Source organism: Desmodus rotundus, chromosome 8 (genome assembly GCF_022682495.2).
Source record: "Desmodus rotundus isolate HL8 chromosome 8, HLdesRot8A.1, whole genome shotgun sequence".
Taxonomy (NCBI): Eukaryota; Metazoa; Chordata; class Mammalia; order Chiroptera; family Phyllostomidae; genus Desmodus; species Desmodus rotundus.
Genome location: NC_071394.1, coordinates 58,784,640 through 58,801,059, shown reverse-complemented (window position 1 = coordinate 58,801,059; position 16,420 = coordinate 58,784,640).

Genomic DNA, 16,420 nt, shown 5'->3' with positions numbered 1-16,420 from the left:
TTGGGTTCAATTTGCACAGGAATACAGGTAAAGCTCATCAATCATTGTCAGGCAGTAAGGATCAACCAATAGATAACATACAAAGAACTCTGAGGGCTTATTCTGAGTCAGGGTCAGTTAGCTAAAGGGCTATAAAACTTTGGGAAACAAACTCATTTCCAGCCTGGAGCCTTATCAGAAAACTGAGGGCATTCTTAGCAAAGCAAGTTTCACAGGATTTTATGTAAGCCTGATCACCCAGGGGAATCCGCCCTTTCCAGCACAGGGCTGCACCATCCTCTGTCATAGTTTCAGGCTTAAATCAGGCATGGGAAGTAAGGTAGCCAAGAGATTAGGAGGTTTTCTTGCAGACAGAATGAGGACTCAGGCTATGTCAAAGCTGAGGGGCAAGGGTCCATCACCCCCTTTTTCTATAGTCCCCCAAGTCCTTCACTGAGGGCCTGTTTGTGACCATGCCTGTCTTAGATTTTCCCTCCCTTGAGGAATCTTACCTATCATTGGCTAACTGGTCAGGTTCCCGGCCAAGCAGGGTGAAGTAAAGTGGGCAGAGGTGGGGCCTCTGCCAGGGAGATAAGCTTTGTCTCCTAAGTGGCTTATGGTCCCAAGGTCTCTTACTCAGCCTTAGACATGGGGGGTTACAGCTTCTGAAACCAGTCAGGGCTGTCCCCCAAAAATTATAACAGATATATCTATTTATAAATTGAAAGTTGCCTTGATTTGGTGATATGTTTAGTAAATATCTGATAAAATCTCAATATACTGTCAGTTTTAACATTATATGTCCCAAGAAACACCCGGGTCTTCTATTAACTGATACAGTTTTAATTTAATCATCTCAAGAGTAGATGTAGATGGTTGTTCCTTGGTGTGAAACTATCCACAAAATCACACTAAGGTTAAACACCAAATTTCTTCTCCTAAGGACCATTGGTCCCCAAAGGCCTCCTTTTTAAATCCTTCCTACAAAAGACATAATAGGAACTGATGATGTTTGTGTCAACTTGGGGACAGAGAAGAGGATGTGTGAGAAAGGGTGACTTGGGAATTCTGGACCTGTTTGGGAGCACAAGAATTGAGGGGATGGGCATCTCAGCATCTGAGACCCTCAGCAGTCTTTTCTGCTGACACTGGTGGGGAAACTGTGAGGTAGAGTGTGTTGTGGGAATCAGTGTAGCTGAGAAGATTACAAAAGCAACCTCCTCTACTTCACCCAAACAAATGACCAAAACCACTTTTCCTCCAAGTCTATATTAAACTAAAAACCACATCAAAATAAAAAAGCTTATGCACAGCAAAGGAAACAATCAATAGGGTAAAAAGACAACCTACAGAGTGGGGAAAATATTTGCAAACCATATATCTGATACAGGGTCGATCATCAAAATACAGAAAGAATTTGTATAACTCGATAACTGAATTAATAATTCCATTATAAATGGGTTAAGGACTTGAATAGACATTTTTTCAAAGACAATATACAAATGGCAATAGGTATATGAAAGAAATGATCACCTTCATTAATCGTCAGGAAAATGCAAATCAAAACTACAAAGAAATATCATCCTACACCGTTAGAATACTAGCTAAAATACCACAGGTTTATTTTGATAAGCATCCCTGTTTTAAATGGATAACCAAGATTCACTTAAATCAGGTTTGACAAAACACACAGACACAGACATGATTGTAATGAAGGAGTAAGTTTATACTCACAGATCCTTAGAAACAGGAGGCATGATTCACCATGCAGGATCACATGGGGAAGGACAAACAATGGTCAGTAGTCAGAAGCGTGAGAGAGGAGAACATGACCTATAGCTCTCACTATAGTTTTGAGGGGGAAGGCAAGGTGAGTAGATATGCTTCTTATGTTTAGAATTGGATAGTTTGAATAGTTTCAGCAGCCTCCAGACCTTTAGGATTGTCTCTAGGTGACTCATAACTGGTCCTGGGGTGATTTAGGGCAGGGGAATATTTAGGGCTTGGTATATGTGAGAATTTCATAAAGGAGATAGTTGGGCTGTGGACTGTGACTGAGGTGATTGGTTCATGTGTCATGGGTGTGCTGGCAGGGAGTTGTTTGCTATCTCTAAATTAACTAGCACTCGGAGAGGTAGTCTCTTCAAGATCAAGGCCTTAAATGCCAGAACATCAAGAATACAGAAATAAGAAAACATAATCAATGCAATCCCCAACAGCCTCATTTCTTGTTTATCTCTGTAATGAATTATGTTCTTGTATATCATAACATGTGTTGGATTCTGTTAATAATCATGCCATCAAGATCTATAAAATGCAGAGAGTTCTTAAAATGTTTAAACTTAGAATGTCTTTATAAGTCATTTTGTTGTCAAATAATAAATTGAACATATTTTAATTTTCACAGTTCAGGAGTTATTACAAAATTAAAACTAAGATACTTTTTAGTTAGTCTTTTCAAGGTTGTTTATTTTATTTTCATTTGAATTATGATGACAATCAGCTAAACAGTATCCAAGAAAAACTGTGTAGACTCAAAATATTCCAGGGACAAAAATAAATCTGACAAAGGAGATCAAGATCTCCTGATCCAAAGAATCTAGATCATTGGTATGTGTTTCTATATAAACTCAATCGAGGCCATTTTACTGACAATTAATATCAGCATTCAGATATTATGTAGGACATACAAATTAAATTGTTAAGACCCACAAACCTTATTTATAAGAAAAAAAATGCAATAAAGAAATAGTGAAGCTTGGGTCACTGGGGCGCAAATAAGGTTAATTTCACTGTCTGGCATTTGTACTCATCTATGGCATTATAAGCTAATTAAAAAAATGAGTTTACCTTTATTTGTTCACAATTAATATAAATTTACTGATATAAATGCTAGACAGAAACTGATGATACAAATAGCCACAACTTTGGTCCATTTTCCTTCTTCAATCCTCCCCTCCACTCTGGTGACAAATGACTTGAGTCCGTTAAACTCCTCAGAAGCTGTTCCTAGTTCTCTTTGCCTTAGTTTCTGAGGCCTCCCTCTGGCCCCTGATGTTTGGGAGGTAAAGTTTCAATGAGGAATCATAAGTCTTGTGTTCTAATATTGATTTCCTCATTTATGGAGACTTGAACAAGTTACTTAATCTCCCTGAAGGTCATCATGAAGGAGAATGAGCCATAATTGATAAACATGTATAAAGCACTATCTGCTGGACATTGCATTGTGTTCAGGTATTAGGAGGTAAGACATGCTCTCCTCAAGCTGTCCCATCCAATATCATAGTTAAACAAGTGAATAAATGATTACACTACCCTGTGACAAATATCATTGTATGTGTTCTAGGCAGAGAAAATACAACTGGTAAAAGTGCAGAGAAATTAAAATTTTAAAAACATAATATGCTTGTGAAAATTCAAATAATTTAGAATATATGACACTTGAATTTTATAGCAGGAGTTTGAGAGATGGCGCTCTTTCTAAATCATATAGACTTTACCTGTAGTCAATGAGTATTCATTAAATAATTTGATATAAATTGTATTTGAGAATTGGGTAGTGCTCAAGAAATGGAATTTGGAAAGGAGGGCTGGAATCTTGAAGGCAGATGGTTAGGGGCACTATTTCCACAGCTCAGGCCAAGGACACTTGAATAAAAAACAGAGATTGTATCTTTGAGGGCTGTTAGAAATATATCATAAATGTTTTCAAAAATTCCTTGAGGTAATAGATGCAAAGGCTTTTAATCCACAAATCACTTCATTAAGTTTTATTATGATGTCCTAACATTAAAATGTATTATGAGATAGTGTCAAATAGGAAGATAAAACTGACTTGTTAGAATTTCTGGTGATACTGCCATGTCTCTTCTCTGCTACTATATCCCTAATTTAGTTGATCAAAACCAAAATTTCTGTAAGTCAAAATATCATTTTTTATATGTCAGTTTCACCTGCTTTCCACAGAGTCGATTTGCCAAAATGCGTTTGATTACTTGATCTTGGGACAAGTGTCCATTTGTGGGTGGCTGGATATGTGTGTAAGAGGCTATCAAATTCTTATGATTGATACATCCAACAGAATCACATGATAAGGATGATATACATTGTTTCCAAAGAAAAATGAGCTGTCTTCTCCAACTGATTTATGAGATGAAACTCTCCCTTGGTTTAATGTCACTTCTTGACAACCATAGACAGAATTAATCATTCTCTTCTATCTGTTTATAGTGCTTTGGCATTATCTTACTAGATGTTTTGTTCTTTTAATTCACCAAGTATCTATACCAACTGTGTCAGGTACTATGGTAGGCACTGGATACATAGTAGTGAAGAAGATACACACAGTCTTTGCCCTCTTCCAGTTTATAGTCTTAGATCCTGCTTGTTTGTCCTTTCTTTGAAGTAGAGACAGGTTGAAGTCTTATTCCTGGTCTAGCAGTGACTTGTGTATCATATATGCTAAATACATAATTATTTATTCAATGAGTAAAAGCATAAATTAAATTATATAAGTAAAATAAAGCTACAGATCACTTAAAGTAGCTGAATGTATTTTATGATTACATTAAAAACAATATGAATTACATTATTTTTTCATATACCTTTCCCAAATTCAGATTTGCCTTTGGCAATTTGTAATTTATTATTAAAGAATGGAGCCCTGACTGGTGTAGATCAGTGTATTGAGTGTGCACTGTGAACCAAAAGGTTGCTGGTTGGATCCCCAGTCATGGCACATGCCTGGGTTTTGGGCAAGGTCCCCAGTGGGGGCCAGGTGACAGGCAATCACACATTAATGCTTGTCTCCCTTTCTTTTTCCCTCCATTCCCCTCTCTCTAAAAATAAATTTAAAAAACCTTAAAAAAAGAATGGAGAAAACTTTCATGTAAGATATGATCTTTGTAAGATTGATCTTTTAATCTTTCTTTGAATTTTTACTGTAGATTTATTCAAAAATACTCCGATCTAGTTTTGCTTTTATATTTTTGATGGGAATACACATACATGTTGTTTGTTTCAACAACAACAAAAAACAACTTATGAGGTCATCAGTAATAGTGGGTTAATTAAATTGGATGTTGTGCTTAATAATATTGATAATTTGGGGGGATAAGCAATATCATAACTTAGGTAATGCTAAAGTAAATAAAGGATAATATTAATAGAAATTATGTAGAAGTATACAGGATTTCTGACAGTAACCAGAGGAGAGACGAGAGGGAAATAACGTGGGAAAGAAGGGAAAGGGACGTAAATGAACATGAATGAGGGACCCATGGATGGAGCCAAGGGGGGGGGCGGTTAGGATTGTGAGTGGGAAGTGGACATGGGTAGGGTGGGGGAAAATGGTGGTAGGAAAATGGAGACAACTGTATTTGAACATCAATAATGAAAAAGGAAAAATAAAAATAAATAAATAAAATGATGCCCCCCAAAAGAAATATACAGGATTTCTACATATTATGGCAGAACAAGTGAAGAAAGGAAATAGCAAGAAAGAAGTTGAGAGAAATGAGTTCTCATACACATTAAGATGAAATTAAAAGATGAAATAAGATTGCATGCAAAATGTTTAGTGCTAAAATGATTATTTCACACATTTCACTTGGAAAAGAACACATACCCTGAATTAAAATAGAAAGGAAATATCTTAGCTCCTTATTCCTCAAGCAAATCTCTAGGTCAGGTCCAATTGTTCTGTGTCTCTCATTAAACTAAGTGTGTGTGTGCACATGCATGTGTGTGTGTGTTTAGCCAACATGAAACATATATTTTCCAAGAATAGTTCTTACTCCTGCTCTGGTTCATTTTGGAAGATATTTTTCCCTTTGATTGATTTTTCATGATTATACCATGAGAGCATACCCCCTAAAATTGAACAAATGAGCATGCAGTAAAATATAATACTGAGCAAGTACCTTTGAGTAAAAAATAATTAACTGCCTGATTCTGGGGGTAAAATGCTACATTCTTTGCTTCTGTTCAGAGAAAAACATAAATTATTCACTAAAGAAGTAAAAACCATTTTATTATTTTCAGCCCCTAATTTCTTTTCCTTTGATTACTTGTGGATAAGGCTGGAGAATTATGAGCATTTATCTATAATATGGCTAGTAATTTTGTGAGAGTCAGAAATTTACATGTATGATATAGAGTTTAATGAATAAATTTGAAAAACCTTTAGTTTTTCTTTTAAAGTAAAAGCAAGTGAAGAGAAATCATAGGAACTCTGGGATACACAATTATTTTCCTTCTAATATTGTAAGTAAAATTTTAATAATTAAAAATATTGATTTGGTTGTTTCCTATGTTTAGAATAAAAAAGCAAGGCAATTTGTAGGTGTTTCTGTGAATTATTTACAGATGTCTGTACTGAAGATTTAAAATGCCAGAGTGCCCAGTAAAACATTCAGTCATTCATTCATCAAAGTTTTATTGCATCTTTGTTATGTATCAAACACTGTGTTCATAGTTAAGGTATAAAATTTAGAAAAGAAATTGCTTGTGTTGTCAAGGGATTATATTTAGTAGTAGAGTTAAAATATGTACATAAATAACTATAAAATAAAGCAAGAATATTTCTGACTGGCATATAAAAATAATGCTCTGTCCTCAACCCATTAATATTTTTTTTGAAATTATGAGATATTTTAAACATACACAGAATATTTCAATGAATAATAAGTGTTTGTGTTTCCATCATCTGGATTTAACAGATGTTGACACTTTGACTTATTTACCATTAGTCTTTTTATTTTTATTATTTAAGAAATACAACTGAATTTTATTCCCTAATCCATTCGCCTCCACTCTTTCTCAGAGATACCTGCTATCCTGAAGTTGGTATGTATCCTCCAACATAACAAAGTTTTATGTATTTAAAATTTTAAAATGAAAATGAAATGATATCTTTCATATATTGTTCTCATGTTTTTTTCTAGACTATTGTTCCTTCAAACAAGTTTTCCATTCCTCCCCAAAGTGTTGTATTCTACTAAACATACTTTTGGTTAAGTGCATATTTACATTTTTAAGTATATTTTATTGCTTATGGTATTACAGTTTTCCTAATTTTTCCCCCTTTGCCCCCCTTAGTTTACATCCATGGGTTGTACATATAAGTTCTTTGAGTTTTCTGTTACCTATACCATTTTTTACCTCTCCCCATCTATTTTATGCCTACCAATTATACTTCTTTTTTCTTGTACCTTTCCCCCCCATTCCTTCCTTCCCACTCCCCACCGAAAACCCTCCATGTGATATCCATTTCTCTGATTCTGTTCCTGTTCTAGTTGTTTGCTTAGTTTTTGTTTTCATTGTTTTTTTCTTTTTCTTTTTTTTAGGTTCATTTGTTAATAGTTGTGTTTGTTGTCATTTTACTGTTCATATTTTTTATCTTCTTTTTCTTTGATAAATCCATTTAACATTTCATATAATAAAGGCTTGGTGATCATGAACTCCTTTAGCTTGACCTTTTCTGGGAAGCACTTCATCGCTCTTCCATTCCAAATGATAGCTTTGCTGGATAGAATGATCTTGGATGTAGCTCCTTTCCTCTCATGACTTCAAATACTTCTTTCCAGTTCCTTCTTGCCTGCAAGGTTTCTTTTGAGAAATCAGCAGATAGTCTTATGGGCACTCCTTTGTAGGTAACTCTCTCCTTTCCTCTTACTGCTTTTAAGACTCTCTCCTTATCTTTAATCTTGGGTAGCTTAATGATGATGTGCCTTGCTGTGTTCTTTTTTGGGGTCCAACTTCTTTGGGACTCCCTGAGCTTCCTGTACTTCCTGGAAGTCTATTTCCTTCAACAGACTGGGGAAATTTTCCTACATTATTTGTTCAACTAAGTTTTCAATTTCTTGCTGTTGTTCTTCTTCTTCTGGCACCCCTGTAATTCGGATATTGAAATGTTTCAAGTTGTCCCAGAGGTTCCTCAGCCTCTCTTCATTTTTTTGAATTCTTCTTTCTTCATTCTGTTCCAGTTGGATGTTTATTTATTCCTTTTGTTCCAAATCATTGATTTGAGTCCTGGTTTCTGCCCTGTCACTGTTAGTTCCCTGAATATTTTGCTTTATTTCATTTTGGGTATCTTTCATTTATTCTTTAATTTTTCAACCAAGTTTAATCAGTTCTGTGAGCATTTTGATTACCAGGGCTTTAAATTCTCCATCAGATAGGTTTGCTATCTTCTTGCTTATCTCTGTTTATGAAGTTTGCTCTGTTCTTTCATTTGGGCCATATTTCTTTGTCTACGTGCACCTGTTAAATTGTAAGGAGGTGGGGCCTTATATATTCATCCGGGCAGGGCAACCCTCCTTGCTGCATTTATTAATGAATGTAGAGTTGTGGCACTGCCTGTTGGGGAGGGGCCAGAGAGGGAACAATGCAGCTCACCTGCTGGGCTCTAGCCCATTTTCCAATGAACCTTTGTGTGAGACTGGGGGTTTCTCTGACCACGGCAACCCTGCGGTAGTCCACAGTCAGCTCAGAGTCCCAGTCTCCCATTCAGCCAGCCCCACCCATGTGGTTCGCTGCCTGGATGAGGGTTCTCCTCCCATCCACAGTCTTACCACTCTGTTTGCTCTGGTTGACTGTTTCTTTAATTCCTTGCTTGTCAGTGTTCCATGCAGTTTCATTTTCTGGCACTTCTGGCTGTTTATTGATTTTAGATTGGTTGTTATCCTCCTTTTGGTTGGGCAAGGATGCGAAGGGTTTCTACCTACACCTCCATCTTGTCCAGAACTCCTATAGTTTACCTTTTTGAAGGCTTTGTTCCTGTGGTTCCTACCTCCTTGACAGTGAAATAATTGGCACCAGTTATTGAGCTGTCTCCTTGTGCCAAGTGCTGTTCTCTCTCATCTTTTGCCTATTCTAAACCACTTAGTTCTCTCAATAAATATGTCAGTTTTATGGAATTATTATTATTCTCATTTTGGTTGAAGAGGATCCTGAGAAATGGAAATAACATGCCAAAATATAGCTAGTAAGTGGTCGAACATCTTTGGAAATAAGTAAGTCTGGTTTTAGAATCCAAGCTCCTCCTCACTCAGTTGATTCCTGATATGGTTAAGTGGTTTTATGTGTACCTGGCTTCAAGTTTGCGCTTGTGTGAGCTGCCAACTCACACTTTTTGCTCTTTAATTTTATTGGCAAATTTGCATATTTCTCATTTATTTGTAAGAGGTTCTTCCTGTGGAGACTAATTCTATGTCAATTATTGTCATTAAAATATATTTTCCCAAAAAGAGAATCATCTTTTAATTTTGTTTTAGTGATTATTGTTGTACAGAATATATATTTTTAATTAATGATGTCATTTATTTTTGTGTGTGTCTTGTTCAGGCAATACTGCCCTACATTTCTTATACAGCTGCATAAAATCCTTCCCTAGTCTTTCTGATTCAAATGCATAAAAATGTTCCCTTATATTTTCTCCAAAATATTTGACTTGCTGTTTCTGTTTTTATGTTTTTAATTTAAATATAATTTATTTGTACATGGTCAAAAGCAGGGATCTAATTACTTTTCCAAATGATATGCAGTTTAGCATTGATTAGTAATTCACTTCTGGATTCTGGTTTCTAGCCTAATGATAAATTGGTATATACCTGTGAATAAATCATACCATTTTAATTATTATTGGTTAGAATTGATATTTGAAAGTGCAAATTCTCTCTTTATTTTTCTTCATAAGAATTTTTTCTTAGCCTTTTATAAAAATTTTAAGGATCAGATTTTATACTTTTTCCCAAATTCCTTCACAATATTCTATTGGATTTATTTGTAAGTTATAATCTATTAGATTTATTTTTGTTGTTATGATTGTGAATTATATAAATTTTATCATTATATTTTGTCTTATAGCTTTGAATGAAGTGTAAGAAGTCTAGTATTTTGAATATTGGTCATGAATCCGTGATATTGTTAACCACTCATTAATAATTCCAATAGACTTCCTGCAGATTCTTTTAGTTTTCATTATAGATAATTACATTGATGAAAAATACAGTGATTTTCCAATTTTCCTATTTTTAATGTTTTCTTGATTTATTGCATGGTGCTGAAATTGCAAAATAATATGAATTATATGTGGTGACTGCACATGTCCTTGTCTTTTGGCTGACCTACAGAATGTTTCTCACATTCATCATTAATATGATGTTTACTATGTTTTTTTAAAATTTATTTTTATTCTTACTTATTCTGTTACAGTTGTCTGAATTTTTCCCCCTTTGTCCTTCTCCATGCAGCCCATCCCTGACTCTAACAGTCCATTTCCACACTGTTGTCCAATGTCCATGTCCATTCATATATGTTCTTTGACTAATCCCTTCACCTTCTCTCCACTATTTCCCCCCACCCTCCTTCCCTCTGGCAGATGTTGGTCTGATCCTTGTTTCCATGTCTCTGGGTTTGTTTTGATCTTTAGTTTGTTTTTTTCATTAGATTCCTCTTATAAGTGAGATCATATGATATTTGTCTTTCTCTGCCTGGCTTACTTCCCTTAGCATAATACTCTCCAGTTCCATCCATGCTTTCACAAAGGGTAGGATTCCTTTATTTCTGCCACATAGTATTCCATTGTGTAAATGTACCAAAGTTTTTTAATGCACTCATCTGCTAATGGACACTTAGGTTACCTCTAGCATTTGACTATTATAAATAGGACTGCTATGAACATAGAGGTACATAAGATCTTTTGAACTGGTGTTTGGGATTCTTAGGGTATATTCCCAGCAATGGAATCATTGGGTCAAAAATTTTTGTGTAAGGGATAGGTAGAAGTTCTTTATCAAGTAAAGATATTTCATCTTATTCCTACTATTTGACTTTAAAAAAATGCAAATGACTGTTAAATATTATTCAAATCTTCTTTCAACATTTAAGCCAACCAGAAAAAAATTTAAATCTATTTCTATGTATGGTAACATGTAGAGATTGAGTCTATCTATAAGTTATAAGACATGAAAAGCAAATGGAAAATTATAAACCAGCCTGAGAGAAAAAGTTGGATTATTCAGTGACAATACAAAGAGCATAGCCAACTTCTATTCATAACAGTACAGAAGACAGAAGTGTTGTATCTTATGTGGCCTATGAAGGAAAAAAAGCAGCAACATAGATCCAGTTTATCTAAACAGACTTTCACAAAAGGAAAGCAAATTGTCCCAAAAGAACAATTTGTAATAGACTTGGACTAAAGGAATTTCTAAATAACATGTGTAGGACCAAGGAAAATGACCTCAAAGACCAATTTGAGATGCAAGAAGAAACAGTACAAAAATTACTAAAATATAAAGGTAAATTTAAATGCATGCTTTTGTTATAAGAACAATGTTAATAATATTATAACAAAAACTGGTGCTTCAAGGGACATAGAACTAAAGGAAAATGATAAATGAATTTGGAGGGAGAAATCAAAGCATTCTAAGGCATTGTATGGAAAGAAGGTTAAGATGTAACTTTATACTTTGATGTACACAGATTGGATAGTTTTTTTTATTGTTGTTCAAACACAGTTGTCTCCCTCTTCCACCCACCACTTTGCCCCACCCCACCTTCACAGCATGGATGGATCTGGAGAGCATTAGGCTAAGTGGATAGTTTTAAGAATTATTGCTTTGAGAAAAGAATAAATGAGTGAACTTCCAAGCCAAAAGAGGGGAAATGAGTATTAAAAACATTTAAATTTTTATTATCAGTTTATTAATATACAGAACACAATACTTTTAAAAGCCACAGGAAATAATGAGACAAATTGAAAGAAAAAGCAATACCCTGGCTGGTGTAGCTCAGTGGATTGAGTGTGGGCTGTGAACCAAAGGGTCACTGGTTCGATTCCCACCCAGTCAGGGCACATGCCTGGGTTGTGGGCCAGGTCCCCAGTGGGGGGCGTGTGAGAGGCAACCACACATTGACATTTTACTCCCTCTCTTCCTCCTTCCCTTCTCTTCTCTCTAAAAATAAATAAAATCTTAAAAAATGTATAAATAAATAAAAATAGAAATAAAGAAATACATAATTTGGATTTAAATTACCATTTCATACAATAAAATATAAACAAATTAACACATATAATGAATGAAAACACATTAAAAAATAAGTAAAACAAGATTTGGGCTTTACTTCAACCACACATGATGATACAGTGAAGAGTGTAATTATAGTGAGGAGTATAATTAACATAACATTCTGCATCTAACTTAAACAAACACTAGCTTTCCATACCTCTTTTCTTTATCCTTTCCTTTCCCTTTGGAAAAATTTAGTCTTAAAGCTGTTAGGTAGCACAAGACAATGTTAGTATCTGTGCTTGGAGTATTTTGAAGGACAGGGTGGTTTAAGATGGGCCTCTGGGCAGTTGCTCACATGGGTGCTTGGCCTGCTGGGGTTGTCACAGCTAGAGCACAACATGCTGGTTTCTCCCCGGAAAGTGGTGGCCCAGCAGGTGCTGAAATTCACTGAGTTGAAGGTGGCTGTTCCTAGGGAAGGGATGGTTGTAGCAATGGGAGATTGGTTAAATACAGCCATCCAACTAAAAGATATGTCAAAGATAATTAACATAAAGAATAATTAGGATTAACTTTGTAACTGTGGATTGGACGTGAGGTGGTAGTGTACATGTTTCAGCAAATATAAATAGATGCAGGAATATTCCCTGACTGTCCGCTGAGAGGGCCTGCAAGCAATCACCATCCCGTAGCAATAAGTGCCCAAATCTTTTAAGTAAGGGTATGAAGCAGGACCATTATGAGAATAACCTGGATTATTTTATTGTGTCAGAAAGCATGTAATAATAGGGACATAACAGAAGTCCATAGGAGGCAGGCAGTATAAGGGGAGTCCGGCTTGTCCAAACTGGGTCGATCTGAGCCCCAATATAAGTAATGGTAGTAGTGGATTGGAACCAATTGTATAAAATAGTGTATGAACCTTGAGTCTCTATCAATAGAAATTAAGAAAGACATAAAACAAAGTCTTTTTTCTTCTTCTTCTTTTTTTTTAAGATTTCGTTCATTTATTTTTAAAGAGAGGGAGAGAAACATCAATGTGTGGTTGCCTCCTGTGCACCCACTACTGGGGACCTGGCCCACAACCCAAGCATGTGTCCTGACTGGGAGTTGAACCAGTGACCCTTTGGTTTGCAGGCTGGCACTCAGTCCACTCAGCCACACCAGCCAGGGCTAAAACAAAGTCTTGAGAAGGAATGGATATTTCCATAACTGAACCTCCTCAGAAAATGCATACAAATTACAAAGAGAAGACAAAAGTAACTTCATAGTTGAGAAGCCTCACAGATATCAGCTTAATCAAATAAATAAAATGAAATTGTCAGTAGAGTCAAATATAGATTATATGTTACCTGAGAGGATGCAAGAAGAGGAGCAAACACCTTGTTACTCCTGTGATGTCCTCATACCATTAACCTGACTCTAATCTGACAAACCTAAACTGGGAGACACCATTCATAACTGACTTGTTGGAATATTCAAGACTGTCAAGGTATTTAAAGATCAGGAAGTACTGAGGAAATTTCCCAAAGTAAAGGACACAAAAGAAACTTGAAAACTAAAGACAATGTACAATTCGAACACTTTGGGGACAGTTAATGAAACTTGAAAGGAGTCTGAGGATTAGTAGTAGTGAGGTATCAATGTTAATTTCCTGCTCGTATAGTGGTTATGTATTTAAGTCTCTGTTTATAGAAAATAGACACTAAAATATTAGGAAATGGTGGCGTATCCAGTTGGCAACTTATTCTCAAAATGATTCAGGAAAAAAATTCTATGTAGTATTGCAATTATTCTGTAAAACACAGCAATGCTTTAAATGAAGACCAACTGTAGCACACGTGGCTTATTTCATCAATTTTCACCCCAGGGTAGATTCAGTACCTCTCACAGGACTGAGCCGAGCAGAGGTTTCAGTGGATGTCAGACCCTCAGAGCCCCATTTGGCCCATCCTTTTATGCAGTTCATAAACCTAGTAGCCATACATGTCAGTTCTGCATTAAAAGAATATTTTATGTGGAATATTTTTGGCAGAAATGGAGATCTGCATTAACTTTTTTTTTTAAAGGAATCTAATTTTTTAAAAAAATCATACTTGAAAAATTTTCCTCACTCATGAATTTACATTTGGTTAAGGCATTTAGCTATAAGACTGGTTTATTTAAGCAAGATTATGAATTGTGAAAGCAGAGAATACAAATTATGCTTGAGTCATCTATCTTCAAAAATATGTGTAGGAAAGAAAAGTGCCTACTAGAAATATTAACAATATTCTATTTACCATGTCTTTGATTTGTTGAAATATAATTAATTATAAATATAAGTTATATGTACAGCTTAGAAACAAAGTGCTTAATAATTTAAGGATTAACTGTGAGTCACAATAATTTGTTTAGTCTAGTAATAATTTAATTGCAATATGTTTGAAGTGTACATATGCAATAAATATTACATGTTGAATGAGACAAAGAATGTCAAAGAATTTGGCAGTTTGACAAATATTTGGCAAATATAATAAAAGTTTTTTATCATTTGCTTAGGAATGGAATTAATCTGAGATTAAATAATTAAAACCTAATACAAACTCTATTTTTGAGTTTGTGGGTTTTTAGATGTTAGCAATGTGATGATTTTTATCATGAAATTAATTGTGAATTAAAAAAGCTCAAATTTGCTTCTTTCTCACACATTCAATAAACAATTAATTCTTTGAAGGAAAATCTCATGCACCAAGTACCAATTAAACCTTGTGAGTCTTTATAAAGTTAAATCTATGGGCATTAGCCAGTCATTGTTTAAACTGTCCCTGTAATACATGATCTTCTGACCTCATTTACATTTTATAATGATTAGATTTCAAAATACCTAAGATTGTCCCTAAAAGGGGAATTTTCAGCATTCATTCTGAGAAGCCCTTTTCCAGATTCCTTCACAACATCCTCATTCTTCAAGTTGTGTCTTCTTCCAGGTACTTTTAAATCGAACATTTCTGAATCAAACTTGGTCATAGTTTCAGTGAGGTTTAGTCACTAAGCGGGGTTTGTCTACCATTATTGATATCAAAGTGATAATTAGGAATCTTCTCTTCATCCAAAGAAAATATATAAATCGCAAGTTTACAAGAGCACATCTCTGCTTTTGCCCCCTTAGGAAAATTATTTAATATATCTTTACTTGGGGGGATAAATTACTAGATGAGGAATTGTATCAAAGCATTAACTTTGGATTAAGATTATTGCAAAATTGCCATCTGGAAAATTGTACCAATTACATTTTTATCAGGGAAGAATCAGAGAGTCTATTATTCCATAAAGTTGCCAACATATATTTGCATTTTTAAACTTTTCCATTTTAATAGATGAAGAAAAGTATCTGCTAACTAATTTCAGTGTCTTTTTTTACAAAAATAGCTGACCTTTTTATTTATTTATATTTTGAACATGCTGTGTGAGCTTTACATTTCTTATTTTCACTAATTTCTGTTCATATTGTGTCTTTTTCTATCAAGATGTTTTGTTACAAAATGGACCCGTGGTGGAGGCAAGATACTATTACCAAGTGGACCTCTCTTCTGCCGGGGTCCCCATGTACTAGGTTCACCTTGCCCACCACCAGGGAATTATAGCTCTCAATGCCAGAGACTGGTGAAAAGGAAAGGAACTATTTATTCAAAAGTTATACAGACTTAGAGTAATGACTTAATTGACAGTTTGGTCTGACTTTGCATAGAGGCACCCTGGCCAGTACAGGATGTCAGAACAAACAGACCAGGGTGGGACAACACCCAACTAATCAGTCAGGGACGAGATAGTTCCAGGAACTAGAGAGCCATGCAATAGAAACACCCAATAAGAGAAAGAAGAAAGTAGAGCAGTTCAAAGGAACCAATTACAAGACTATTTCCCCATAGTGTGTGTGCACTTCTTTCTTCAAAAACCCTGCACAGAACCGAACTACAGAGGTGGGAACTGGTCTGAGCTGGGAACTGGCCTCAGCTCCACTGCTTCCCCTCCCTTGCTCTGGAGGGAGCTTGGTTTCAATAAACTCCTTACTTTGCTATTAGTTTGCTGTCTTCTTGTGGTTCCACAGCAGCTCCAATCTCACATTAATGTCTTCATTAAAATCCCAACATCCCTTAAAACACCCACAGTCCTTCCTTCCCCACTTTGCTCAGTCCCAGGTACCGTATCTCAGGAAAAGAAATAGGAGTGTGTGGCTCAGGTAGCCCCTGGTTCTTCCCAGTAATCCGTGCTTGGCTCACAGGCCTTCCTTGGTTCCCAGCACCATCAGCTGTGTCACCACCGTGATCTCTAGTTCTTAATCCAAAACGATGTGGCACTTTCTCCTGGCCCACCAACAAGAGTCCTTTCACCCCTTTCCTTCCCTGCAACATCTCTCCTGCATTCTTTCAAACTGCTAATAGAGA